Genomic DNA, 14,307 nt, shown 5'->3' with positions numbered 1-14,307 from the left:
AGATGAACGAAGGTCTTACGCGGTTGGAACAACATGAGGGTGAGTAATTACTGACAGAATTTTCATTTTTGGGTGAACTAACCCTTTAAGTAATTACTTCACGACCACTAAAAAAAAGTAGGCTAAGATGTAGGCTATATAGTATGAATGTGAGTAGAATGAATGCAATCTGGAGTGGACGCACTGCATTCACCATGTTGTCATTATCATGTGAGCTGTTACATCGCTTCACTGCCATTCACAATCCTCTCCTATATTTACAAGATGTACTGCTTCATCCTATTGAACAAAGGAAATGTAATGGTTTGGATTGAGGTTTGGATTGAGGTTTGTGGCCTCATGGGATAGTAAAGTGTCCATGGTATACTTGGAATATATCAAGTATATTAGTATATTAGATTCAAGATACTCAGAATCTCGCCGGAAGAAGGTCATCCGGGGACTTTTTGCCTACTCTTATTTGAGTAGCCTACTGTGAATTCAGACACTTCTTTTGTCACATACTGTTTTTCGCCTATATAGTAGGGAAGTATGTGATCTCGGGTTCAGCACATGTGTTAGGCTACGTTTACACGTAAGTGGCTATTTTCATAAACGGACATTTCACCCCTCTTCGTTTTCAAAAATAACATCGTGCACACGAACCTGTGTATATGCTGTCAAGAGCATGCCAAACCTGTAGGTGGCAGTGTAACGAGAAGCTCAAGCCCACCTTAGCCAATCAGAATCCCGAAAATAGACACGTGTCTCTGGACCGGGCCAGCGGCGGTTTGCGTGACTCTAACCTGAAACCAGACTTCATTCATCTCAATGGAAAACATATTCACACTGTCTGAATCACTCGCTATCCCCTATATAGTGCACTATGTGCCATCCACCATGGAGAAAATAGTAAATGTGTGAACAAGTGACCGATTTCAGCCGCAGTGTCTATTTGGGGGCGGAGCTTCAGATTCTAGAGAGCATTTGATTGGACAGGAAATCTGATGAGAAGCTGAAGTGCAGAGTGATGTCATCAAAATCATTGATCCATATTGAGAGACTGTAAGTTTTGGATGCTTATATCTTCTAAATGCAAATTTTGTCATTGTTTCTGAGCACACTAGGAAACATGGAATGTCTGACCAGATCAGGAGGAGTTTGTGTCTCCTGAATGTTTGACTAACCAGGTGGAGTTTGTGTCTCCTGAATGTCTGACCAGATCAGGTGGAGTTTGTGTCTCCTGAATGTTTGACTAACCAGGTGGAGTTTGTGTCTCCTGAATCTCTGACCAGATCAGGTGGAGTTTGTGTCTCCTGAATCTCTGACCAGATCAGGTGGAGTTTGTGTCTCCTGAATCTCTGACCAGATCAGGTGGAGTTTGTGTCTCCTGAATGTTTGACTAACCAGGTGGAGTTTGTGTCTCCTGAATGTCTGACCAGATCAGGTGGAGTTTGTGTCTCCTGAATGTTTGACTAACCAGGTGGAGTTTGTGTCTCCTGAATGTCTGACCAGACCAGGTGGAGTTTGTGTCTCCTGAATCTCTGACCAGATCAGGTGGAGTTTGTGTTTCCTGAATGTTTGACCAGATCAGGTGGAGTTTGTGTCTCCTGAATGTTTGACTAACCAGGTGGAGTTTGTGTCTCCTGAATGTCTGACCAGATCAGGTGGAGTTTGTGTCTCCTGAATCTCTGACCAGATCAGGTGGAGTTTGTGTCTCCTGAATCTCTGACCAGATCAGGTGGAGTTTGTGTCTCCTGAATGTCTGACCAGATCAGGTGGAGTTTGTGTCTCCTGAATGTTTGACCAGATCAGGTGGAGTTTGTATCTCCTGAATCTCTGACCAGACCAGGTGGAGTTTGCGTCTCCTGAATCTCTGACCAGACCAGGTGGAGTTTGCGTCTCCTGAATCTCTGACCAGATCATGTGGAGTTTGCGTCACCTGAATGTTTGACTAACCAGGTGGAGTTTGTGTCTCCTGAATGTCTGACCAGACCAGGTGGAGTTTGTGTCTCCTGAATCTCTGACCAGATCAGGTGGAGTTTGCGTCACCTGAATGTTTGATTAACCAGGTGGAGTTTGTGTCTCCTGAATGTCTGACCAGATCAGGTGGAGTTTGCGTCTCCTGAATGTTTGACTAACCAGGTGGAGTTTGTGTCTCCTGAATGTCTGACCAGACCAGGTGGAGTTTGTGTCTCCTGAATCTCTGACCAGATCAGGTGGAGTTTGTGTCTCCTGAATGTTTGACTAACCAGGTGGAGTTTGTGTCTCCTGAATGTCTGACCAGATCAGGTGGAGTTTGTGTCTCCTGAATCTCTGACCAGACCAGGTGGAGTTTGCGTCTCCTGAATCTCTGACCAGATCAGGTGGAGTTTGCGTCACCTGAATGTTTGACTAACCAGGTGGAGTTTGTGTCTCCTGAATGTTTGACCAGACCAGGTGGAGTTTGTGTCTCCTGAATGTCTGACCAGATCAGGTGGAGTTTGTGTCTCCTGAATGTTTGACCAGATCAGGTGGAGTTTGTGTCTCCTGAATGTTTGACCAGACCAGGTGGAGTTTGTGTCTCCTGAATGTTTTACTAACCAGGTGGAGTTTGTGTCTCCTGAATGTCTGACCAGATCAGGTGGAGTTTGTGTCTCCTGAATCTCTGACCAGATCAGGTGGAGTTTGTGTCTCCTGAATGTTTGACCAGACCAGGTGGAGTTTGTGTCTCCTGAATGTCTGACCAGATCAGGTGGAGTTTGTGTCTCCTGAATGTTTGACCAGACCAGGTGGAGTTTGTGTCTCCTGAATGTCTGACCAGATCAGGTGGAGTTTGTGTCTCCTGAATCTCTGACCAGATCAGGTGGAGTTTGCGTCACCTGAATGTTTGACTAACCAGGTGGAGTTTGTGTCTCCTGAATGTCTGACCAGATCAGGTGGAGTTTGTGTCTCCTGAATCTCTGACCAGATCAGGTGGAGTTTGTGTCTCCTGAATCTCTGACCAGATCAGGTGGAGTTTGTGTCTCCTGAATGTCTGACCAGATCAGGTGGAGTTTGTGTCTCCTGAATGTTTGACCAGATCAGGTGGAGTTTGCGTCTCCTGAATCTCTGACCAGATCAGGTGGAGTTTGCGTCACCTGAATGTTTGACTAACCAGGTGGAGTTTGTGTCTCCTGAATGTCTGACCAGACCAGGTGGAGTTTGTGTCTCCTGAATCTCTGACCAGATCATGTGGAGTTTGTGTCTCCTGAATGTTTGACCAGACCAGGTGGAGTTTGTGTCTCCTGAATCTCTGACCAGATCAGGTGGAGTTTGTGTCTCCTGAATCTCTGACCAGATCAGGTGGAGTTTGTGTCTCCTGAATGTCTGACCAGATCAGGTGGAGTTTGTGTCTCCTGAATGTCTGACCAGATCAGGTGGAGTTTGTGTCTCCTGAATGTTTGACCAGACCAGGTGGAGTTTGTGTCTCCTGAATCTCTGACCAGATCAGGTGGAGTTTGCGTCACCTGAATGTTTGACTAACCAGGTGGAGTTTGTGTCTCCTGAATGTCTGACCAGATCAGGTGGAGTTTGCGTCTCCTGAATGTTTGACTAACCAGGTGGAGTTTGTGTCTCCTGAATGTCTGACCAGACCAGGTGGAGTTTGTGTCTCCTGAATCTCTGACCAGATCAGGTGGAGTTTGCGTCACCTGAATGTTTGACTAACCAGGTGGAGTTTGTGTCTCCTTAATGTCTGACCAGATCAGGTGGAGTTTGCGTCTCCTGAATGTTTGACTAACCAGGTGGAGTTTGTGTCTCCTGAATGTCTGACCAGATCAGGTGGAGTTTGTGTCTCCTGAATCTCTGACCAGATCAGGTGGAGTTTGTGTCTCCTGAATGTTTGACCAGACCAGGTGGAGTTTGTGTCTCCTGAATGTCTGACCAGATAAGGTGGAGTTTGTGTCTCCTGAATGTTTGACCAGATCAGGTGGAGTTTGTGTCTCCTGAATGTTTGACCAGACCAGGTGGAGTTTGTGTCTCCTGAATGTTTTACTAACCAGGTGGAGTTTGTGTCTCCTGAATGTCTGACCAGATCAGGTGGAGTTTGTGTCTCCTGAATCTCTGACCAGATCAGGTGGAGTTTGTGTCTCCTGAATGTTTGACCAGACCAGGTGGAGTTTGTGTCTCCTGAATGTCTGACCAGATCAGGTGGAGTTTGTGTCTCCTGAATGTTTGACCAGATCAGGTGGAGTTTGTGTCTCCTGAATGTTTGACCAGACCAGGTGGAGTTTGTGTCTCCTGAATGTCTGACCAGATCAGGTGGAGTTTGTGTCTCCTGAATCTCTGACCAGATCAGGTGGAGTTTGCATCACCTGAATGTTTGACTAACCAGGTGGAGTTTGTGTCTCCTGAATGTCTGACCAGATCAGGTGGAGTTTGTGTCTCCTGAATCTCTGACCAGATCAGGTGGAGTTTGTGTCTCCTGAATCTCTGACCAGATCAGGTGGAGTTTGTGTCTCCTGAATGTCTGACCAGATCAGGTGGAGTTTGTGTCTCCTGAATGTTTGACCAGATCAGGTGGAGTTTGTGTCTCCTGAATCTCTGACCAGACCAGGTGGAGTTTGCGTCTCCTGAATCTCTGACCAGATCAGGTGGAGTTTGCGTCACCTGAATGTTTGACTAACCAGGTGGAGTTTGTGTCTCCTGAATGTCTGACCAGACCAGGTGGAGTTTGTGTCTCCTGAATCTCTGACCAGATCATGTGGAGTTTGTGTCTCCTGAATGTTTGACCAGACCAGGTGGAGTTTGTGTCTCCTGAATCTCTGACCAGATCAGGTGGAGTTTGTGTCTCCTGAATCTCTGACCAGATCAGGTGGAGTTTGTGTCTCCTGAATGTCTGACCAGATCAGGTGGAGTTTGTGTCTCCTGAATGTCTGACCAGATCAGGTGGAGTTTGTGTCTCCTGAATGTTTGACCAGACCAGGTGGAGTTTGTGTCTCCTGAATCTCTGACCAGATCAGGTGGAGTTTGCGTCACCTGAATGTTTGACTAACCAGGTGGAGTTTGTGTCTCCTGAATGTCTGACCAGATCAGGTGGAGTTTGCGTCTCCTGAATGTTTGACTAACCAGGTGGAGTTTGTGTCTCCTGAATGTCTGACCAGACCAGGTGGAGTTTGTGTCTCCTGAATCTCTGACCAGATCATGTGGAGTTTGTGTCTCCTGAATGTTTGACCAGACCAGGTGGAGTTTGTGTCTCCTGAATGTCTGACCAGACCAGGTGGAGTTTGTGTCTCCTGAATCTCTGACCAGATCAGGTGGAGTTTGCGTCTCCTGAATGTTTGACTAACCAGGTGGAGTTTGTGTCTCCTGAATGTCTGACCAGACCAGGTGGAGTTTGTGTCTCCTGAATCTCTGACCAGATCAGGTGGAGTTTGCGTCTCCTGAATGTTTTACTAACCAGGTGGAGTTTGTGTCTCCTGAATGTCTGACCAGATCAGGTGGAGTTTGTGTCTCCTGAATCTCTGACCAGATCAGGTGGAGTTTGTGTCTCCTGAATGTTTGACCAGACCAGGTGGAGTTTGTGTCTCCTGAATGTCTGACTAGATCAGGTGGAGTTTGTGTCTCCTGAATGTTTGACCAGATCAGGTGGAGTTTGTGTCTCCTGAATGTTTGACCAGACCAGGTGGAGTTTGTGTCTCCTGAATGTTTGACTAACCAGGTGGAGTTTGTGTCTCCTGAATGTCTGACCAGACCAGGTGGAGTTTGTGTCTCCTGAATCTCTGACCAGATCAGGTGGAGTTTGCGTCTCCTGAATGTTTTACTAACCAGGTGGAGTTTGTGTCTCCTGAATGTCTGACCAGATCAGGTGGAGTTTGTGTCTCCTGAATCTCTGACCAGATCAGGTGGAGTTTGTGTCTCCTGAATGTTTGACCAGACCAGGTGGAGTTTGTGTCTCCTGAATGTCTGACCAGATCAGGTGGAGTTTGTGTCTCCTGAATGTTTGACCAGATCAGGTGGAGTTTGTGTCTCCTGAATGTCTGACCAGATCAGGTGGAGTTTGTGTCTCCTGAATCTCTGACCAGATCAGGTGGAGTTTGCGTCTCCTGAATGTTTGACTAACCAGGTGGAGTTTGTGTCTCCTGAATGTCTGACCAGATCAGGTGGAGTTTGTGTCTCCTGAATCTCTGACCAGATCAGGTGGAGTTTGTGTCTCCTGAATCTCTGACCAGATCAGGTGGAGTTTGTGTCTCCTGAATGCCTGACCAGATCAGGTGGAGTTTGTGTCTCCTGAATGTTTGACCAGACCAGGTGGAGTTTGTGTCTCCTGAATGTCTGACCAGATCAGGTGGAGTTTGTGTCTCCTGAATCTCTGACCAGATCAGGTGGAGTTTGCGTCTCCTGAATGTTTGACTAACCAGGTGGAGTTTGTGTCTCCTGAATGTCTGACCAGACCAGGTGGAGTTTGTGTCTCCTGATTGTCATATCAGGTCAGGTGGAATTTGTGTCTCCTGAATGTCGGACCAGACCAGGTGGAGTTTGAAGGCATGGAGTGGAGCCACAGCCATGCTTGTGAGCTGCAGCTGGTCTACGCATTATATGAGGAATTTGAAGATTATATTTTCCTGTGTCTCCTGGATGTCAGACCAGCCCAACAGAATGTGTGACCAGGTGCGTGAGCCGGCTACACCAACCATCACTGTGGATGTCCTTGTAGAGTTTGAAGGCATGGAGTAGATCCAAGCCCACACTCCCTTCTCTGAGGGTTAGCTGCAGCTGGCATCTGCATTGTATGAGGAAATGGAAGATGATATTTTACTGTTGTGTCTCCACTGGTCCCGTCCAGCTCCAAGTATCCTGAGTCTCCACTGGTCTGTCCAGCTCCAAGTATCCTGTGTCTCTGCTGGTTTTGCCCAGTTCCAAATCTCCTGTGTTTCCAGTGATCCCACCCAGCCTCCCTTTCCCACCTCCTCTTCCTATAACAGACAGTTCCTCGGCCCCACCTCTACTGTTTCCCTTCAGTCCCTCTGCTCCTCCTCTGACTCCACTCTGCTGTGTGGATCTGCCTCAGGTCTTCCTGTCTCGAGTACTGTTTTGTCATGAAGATTCCATGGTTACACCTCCAGCTGCCGAGCCCATCACTCCACCTCAGCTAGTCGACTTGTCAGCTCCACCGTGGCTTCTCCCTCCCTCTACTCCACTTGGAACCATCGTCCTTACGGCTCCACCGGGCTCCCTCGTCCCTCCGGCTCCGCATGGTATCCTGATCCATCTGTCTCATCGGCTCTTCAGCTCCACCTGGGTCTCCACCTCCATCATCTCTGCCTGTCGCCCCCTTGGTTAAACCTACCACGTCTCCATCATGGCTCCTCCCTACTTCGACTCTGCCATGGGCCTTCGTCCTGGCTGTGGCCTGGGTCTCCGCCTGTGTCCTCCAGCTCCTGGCTCCTCCCTTCATCATCACCCCCCTGGTTTCTCTTGCCGGCATTTCCTGTTCCCTGTCTTCCTGTCATTCACCAGCCCCTCGTCCTCCTCCAGAGTCCTCACCCTCAGTTGGACCCCCTCAGTTTATTTAAGGCGCGAGGAGATGCCTTCTTGGGGAGGGGGAGCCTTAAGTTTAGGTGTATGTTTAGTTTAGTTGTTTAGTTTAAGTTTCTTTGTGTTTTGGTGGTGTTTTCCCTGCTCTTGTTTGCATGAGTTTTCTGTGTAACGGGTGTTATATTTATTAATTAATTTCACTCAAAATCTCCCTTTGTTATTATCATTTGTTATATTTCTTTCATTATTTTGCATTCTGGAATTTCATTTATTCTTCTATTATTTATTTCTATTAATTGAGATGTCATATTTCTATGGTTATTAAATGGTCATTTTTCAGTTTTGTTAAATAGGGTGCGTGGCTCCTTTAAGATTAATGTTCTTTGATGTTCCGGTTCCGGTTGCTCTCCTTCAGTTCGCGGTAAATGCGACTGAAGAGAGGTGGGTTGTAATGACGCTCTGTCTAAAAAGTTTGAAATGAGTTTTGTTTATTGTAATATATCATCTAATTTGTTCTAAAATGCACTTTAATCTTACTCAAGCATGTATGAAGTTTGTGTGAATGATGTTATGAGTTCTAGCATGTATTTTCGGAGAGAATTAAGCATGAGTGTGCAAGCTCTGTAGGCTAAAATAATGCCTTTCACTCACAGGCTGAACTGTGAAAGAAGGCCACAGATTCCAGCTTGTTTTTCATGTATCTTTTTATTCATGCAGAATAAACCCGGCCTGTGAAATTTCTGTTGTCCGGTCTCACTCAATATCAACACAACGCAGAGTTCCAACTAAGACCGGTCACATCTATCATTATTAGTTTCCTTGGTTGTTAATTAGTCCTACTTCTAGTGAAGCATAAATTGTTGTAATTTCTTAATGAATTTGGAATGTAGTGGTCAGTTTACTGAAATGAAGCAGGCTCAATGAGGTAGGATGGATCCTTCAAAATGAGACAGAGCTTGTGTTCTTCTCGTGTCTTATTGGTGCATCCTCGTTTCCTTCCCTCGCATCCTAAGGGGGTGGAGCTGAGACGCGAGGGAAGGATCACCTGTATCCTCAGGAAGCTTCCTTGCTTCTCATTCCTCACCTCCTCTTGGTGCAGGTGAAGAATTGAGATGTTGGAGAAATGAGATGCAATTTTGACAATTTTTCATATAAAAGATAAATGAACTTTTGGTTGTTCAAAATGAATTTGAACAACCATATAACAAACATTACTGCTAATAAGTAGCACTTCCTACACCTTTCTAGGACTTTCTGGAATTGTTACAAACTGCTTTGGAGACGCAAATTTGGAGATCCAAATTCAGTAGGATAATCCAAAAGAGACAAAAGGTCAAAACACAGGCAAGCAATACAAACAGATACCAGGACATGAACCCAGGCAAACAGGGCAAATCCAGGTGAAAAACCATGGAAAAAACCATGCGCTCAGAAATGCAGTTGTGACACATACAGTACACAACTTTGCAATGAATGACTGATTAAACCGGGCTTATATCAGAGGTAACCAGGTTAATGATACACAACTGACAGCAATCAGAGATGATGAGTCTGGGATGTGATTTCTGGGAAATGTAGTCCATGTGTATATGGCAATGGATTAGGGAAGTGACGGTGACAGGAATTTTCTTGGACTGTTTTTCTAGAACAATCCAAATCTTGGTATACATATTATACATACACTGCTCAAAAAAATAAAGGGAACACTTAAACAACACAATGTAACTCCAAGTCAATCACACTTCTGTGAAATCAAACTGTCCACTTAGGAAGCAACACTGATTGACAATCAATTTCACATGCTGTTGTGCAAATGAAATAGACGACAGGTTGAAATTATAGGCAATTAGCAAGACACCCCCAATAAAGGAGTGGTTCTGCAGGTGGTGACCACAGACCACTTCTCAGTTCCTATGCTTCCTGGCTGATGTTTTGGTCACTTTTGAATGCTGGCAGTGCTTTCACTCTAGTGGTAGCATGAGACGGAGTCTACAACCCACACAAGTGGCTCAGGTAGTGCAGCTCATCCAGGATGGCACATCAATGCGAGCTGTGGCTAGAAGGTTTGCTGTGTCTGTCAGCGTAGTGTCCAGAGCATGGAGGCGCTGCAAATCCGCCACTGGCGCCCTGTGCTCTTCACAGATGTTGCAGGCAGCAGAACGCTCTCCACGGCGTCTCCAGACTCTGTCACGTCTGTCACATGTGATCAGTGTGAACCTGCTTTCATCTGTGAAGAGCACAGGGCGCATGTGGCGAATTTGCCAATCTTGGTGTTCTCTGGCAAATGCCAAACGTCCTGCACGGTGTTGGGCTGTAAGCACAACCCCCACCTGTGGATGTCGGGCCCTCATACCATCCTCATGGAGTCTGTTTCTGACCGTTTGAGCAGACACATGCACATTTGTGGCCTGCTGGAGGTCATTTTGCAGGGCTCTGGCAGTGCTCCTCCTGCTCCTCCTTGCACAAAGGCGGAGGTAGCGGTCCTGCTGCTGGGTTGTTGCCCTCCTACGGCCTCCTCCACGTCTCCTGATGTACTGGCCTGTCTCCTGGTAGCGCCTCCATGCTCTGGGGCCTCATTTATAAACGTTGCGTACGCACAAAAGGCGTACGCCACTCTCTACGCAATAATTGGTATTTATAAAAAGCAAACTTGACGGGAAAATATGCGGTCCTTCACGCAAGCTCTGACCCAGGCGTACGCACAAAAACGGGTGAAATGAGAAATGGCGACACTGTCGGCAGATGGAAGAAACACGTGAAAGTGTGTGAAACTGTAGATCGTTGTGTAAAAGAAATGGCAATAGGCCTACTGCCTCTCATAAATAACACGAAGACTTCACAAATCAAGTCTTACAATTAACAGCCTACACAAACCCGTTTGATCGATCTGCAGTGTAAAACAAACAAAATCAAATGAAGATTACAACAGAAATGCAAATTAGCACATATATGTTCTGCAATAATATTAGCATGTTATGCAATTCATCCTCATAACACATCTGTAGCTTGTCAGATGCAATCAAATGGATGGTAATAAAATGTCATGATGCCATCACAATGTGTAATGACCATAGACTGTAAAAAAAGATAACGCACAATCGCTGATCATGCGCTTCACGCTTGCGCGTGAGTGAAGTTACGTTCCTTGGTTTTCATCTGTGTTTGCCATGATTTCGCAATCGATGAATATTAACTTGTGGGCGTTTCACGGTCTATTTATGGGCAACTATGGACGTGACATGAAGCCGCAAAAGCTGCGCTACATTTAGAATTGATTGTGATTTATTAAGGGAAAACTGCGTAGGATGTGCGTGCGCACGGTTTTATAAATCCTAATATTTCTGTGCGTGCGCATGTCCTATGTTTCATCCGTACGCCACTTCTGACGCAAATCCTACACAAAGTTTTATAAATGAGGCCCCTGGACACTACGCTGACAGACACAGCAAACCTTCTTGCCACAGCTCGCATTGATGTGCCATCCTGGATGAGCTGCACTACCTGAGCCACTTGTGTGGGTTGTAGACTCCGTCTCATGCTACCACTAGAGTGAAAGCACCGCCAGCATTCAAAAGTGACCAAAACATCAGCCAGGAAGCATAGGAACTGAGAAGTGGTCTGTGGTCACCACCTGCAGAACCACTCCTTTATTGGGGGTGTCTTGCTAATTGCCTATAATTTCAACCTGTTGTCTATTCCATTTGCACAACAGCATGTGAAATTGATTGTCAATCAGTGTTGCTTCCTAAGTGGACAGTTTGATTTCACAGAAGTGTGATTGACTTGGAGTTGCATTGTGTTGTTTAAGTGTTCCCTTTATTTTTTTGAGCAGTGTATATATGGGTCAATGACATGACGTGCATATGTTTTGTGTCCAACTGCATTATTTCCTTTTTAAATAAATTGATAAAATCATGACATCACTTTATTCAGTAAAACCTATAGTTTGAATGCACGTTTAGTACATTTAAATAATACGTATTATTATGTTTTGTTATCTTACTTAAACCCGCAAAATGTCAGGTGGTGCAACTGTTCGAACAAATGAACAGACTAAGAAACCTATTTAAAATGGTGTTTTAATAATAAAAAATTAAAAGCTAAATACTATGGGATCATTTATATTTGAAACCTTTCATATAAAGAAGTTTTTTTTTATTAATTTCAGTAGTTTTAAAGCTGTTGAGATAATTGAAAAACTTTTGTCCAGCAATTTGTGTTCTCAACTTCTCAAATGTCAGGTGGCACAACTGCAAACATGGCTCTTTTATTATGAATTGACAAGGTAATAACAGTAAAGATAATAATGCTTCATCCACAGGAGCATGTTACTGTTTCTGCTCTGCCAGTCAAAGTAGTCTTTCCTCAGAAGAAGAGCGAGACTGTGGTGCTCAGTGCGATCCTCCACCTCTCTGCACATCTAATGGGATGGAGCGATAGAGAGTTGTGGTCGGGTTAGGGTTTTATTCCCTACTGGAATCCAGCGGATGATTTCATTGTCGAGTAAGTCTTTTATTGTGTTTACATTAGTCACCATGTTATTTTTAGAATAGCATGTACATAATTTACCTGTTGGGCTACTGCTGTCAGACTGAAATCTGTGAAGTCGAGTAAAATATGTTGTCCTGGATACAGGCAATGTTAAATGCACAAACAAGTAGGCTATGTAAATTTTATGCTGTCATTTATATCACAAATGCCTACAAATCCTATCAAATTATACAGTATAATTTGATAGAATTTGTGTATGATATAAATATGATTTGATATATAATAGGATATAAAAGTAACATGACATTTTTTTATATATTTCACTGGCTTAGTTTTGGCTAACATATATATAACATTTTTAATACTGCCTCATATCTTCACACTCTTACTACCACCACCATTTATTTTTTATATTTTGATTATTGTGCACTTGTCACTCCCTCACATATGGCCATTCTAACACAAAGTATCACACAAGAGAAAAGTGTAGTGTTGCTCACAAATTATTGTAGCACTGAATAGTATAATGAACAGCACACAGCACTGAGATCTATGACCTCTATAGGTGAATACCATTCATTATCTGTTATGCAGTCGGAAACCAGATTTAAAGTTGTCCAGGTAGGCTATCCATTTAATTCAATACGATTTCTCTGCCTCATAATAGTGTTAGTGAACCAGGAGAGGTGCACCAGGAGGGTCCACAGTTCTTCGGTTTAGGAGGGGTCGTATAGGCCATAATTATTGAAAAGTTTTGAATAAACACTAGTGAAATAAAGACACTGTTCAATGTTAGCGATCGAAATTCATTCACTTTTCTGAAACGATGAGAAAAGATTCCAGTTTTCGATTAAAGAAGATTTCACTGGAAAAGGTTTACTTTGGCACGTGTGCCCATTGCCAATGATGGTCAAACCTAACGAAATGTCTAATATTCTAAATAACATTTTGTCGCCTATACGATACCTTCACTAGCATCGACTTTGAATGGACACTAATCAACTAATGTGTCCACCATCAACACGGTCAAGGGTGGCATGCTTTCCAGGTCTGAGTAACAAAATTAGCCCAATATGGACAATCAAAAATAGCCCAAAAGTAGCCAAATGATCATATCCCAAATATCAAAACTCAAAATATGACAATCCAATAACATATTTACATTTGCTGTTAGGCTATACAACTGAAAAGAACTTTATCATATAATGATAAAGTTTTATCATTAGAACATAAAATATTACAATACAAGCATTTCAGTCAAATATCATTTATGCAATGTCTAAAACCTTTAACCTGCGTCAACAGTTTAAAAGTAGCCCATTTCCGCCGGAAAACGACAGACTTGGCAACCCTGACAAAGACCAACGCTATTGGATCTGAGTTCAGCATAAAAAAAAAAACTCATCTTTGAAAAAACAAAAACAAAAAAAAAACACATTAAAAATGTCTGTAATATGTCCCATATATCCAAATGCAACATCCAATACAGGTATTATGTCTGAAAAAATGTTAGCCAGAACTAGGGAATACACCCTGTCTATATATTTTATTATATATTTTCAGGCTAAAAAAGCGTATGAATGATTTTCACTAACACTGATCATAAAATTTCTTACTTTTTCACTACTTCTGTTCTGAGGCTTTTCAATAACTATGGCCACTCAAGTGTGTGAGGCAAGGACTTCAGACAAACAGGTGTGCATGTTAATAAACTCATTAAACGATCAAGAAGTGCTTTCTCTGATCACTGCAATATAATTCAGTTCGATTTCTTGACCCTCCAGCTGAGGATAATAAAACCTTTTTTTGTTAACATTTTTTCATTAGCTTAAATACCGACTCACATTTAGTTTAGCTAAACCAGTAGCCATGCGCGTTCCAGCAGACGTACCCTCACCAAACACACCTGACCCAGCAGCCGAGGTGTGGGGCTGCTGGGATATGACAGAGACACGGGTGTGTTGGGACGGAGCCTTCCAGATGTTTTGAGAACTGCATGTTCTTCAACAAAAAGATTTTACATTTATCACCTCGAGTTTGTTCTTTTAGCATTAACCTTGAGGTCATGTTAATATACTAATAATGATTAATTTGACATACATTTCTGTCATCCTGCAGACCCCTGTAAAGTTTGCTGAGGGCCCCAAGAACCACTGGCCTAAATAAAGCACTTTTCCGAGTCGAGTCTGTCTTGAAGGACACTTGGACTACGACTGGATAACTACGAAAAGACCAAATGTAACAACATATTTCAGATAACACTGCTTCACTGTTCTCTCTGATTAAGATCAAATGCATGCATTTGGTAGAAGCTTTTATCCAAACTGACTTGCATTGCAT

This window comes from Scardinius erythrophthalmus (genome assembly GCF_964197995.2).
Source record: "Scardinius erythrophthalmus genome assembly, chromosome: 23".
NCBI lineage: Eukaryota > Metazoa > Chordata > Actinopteri > Cypriniformes > Leuciscidae > Scardinius > Scardinius erythrophthalmus.
The sequence above is the reverse complement of the archived record's forward strand: the minus strand, read 5'-3'. Positions refer to the sequence as shown.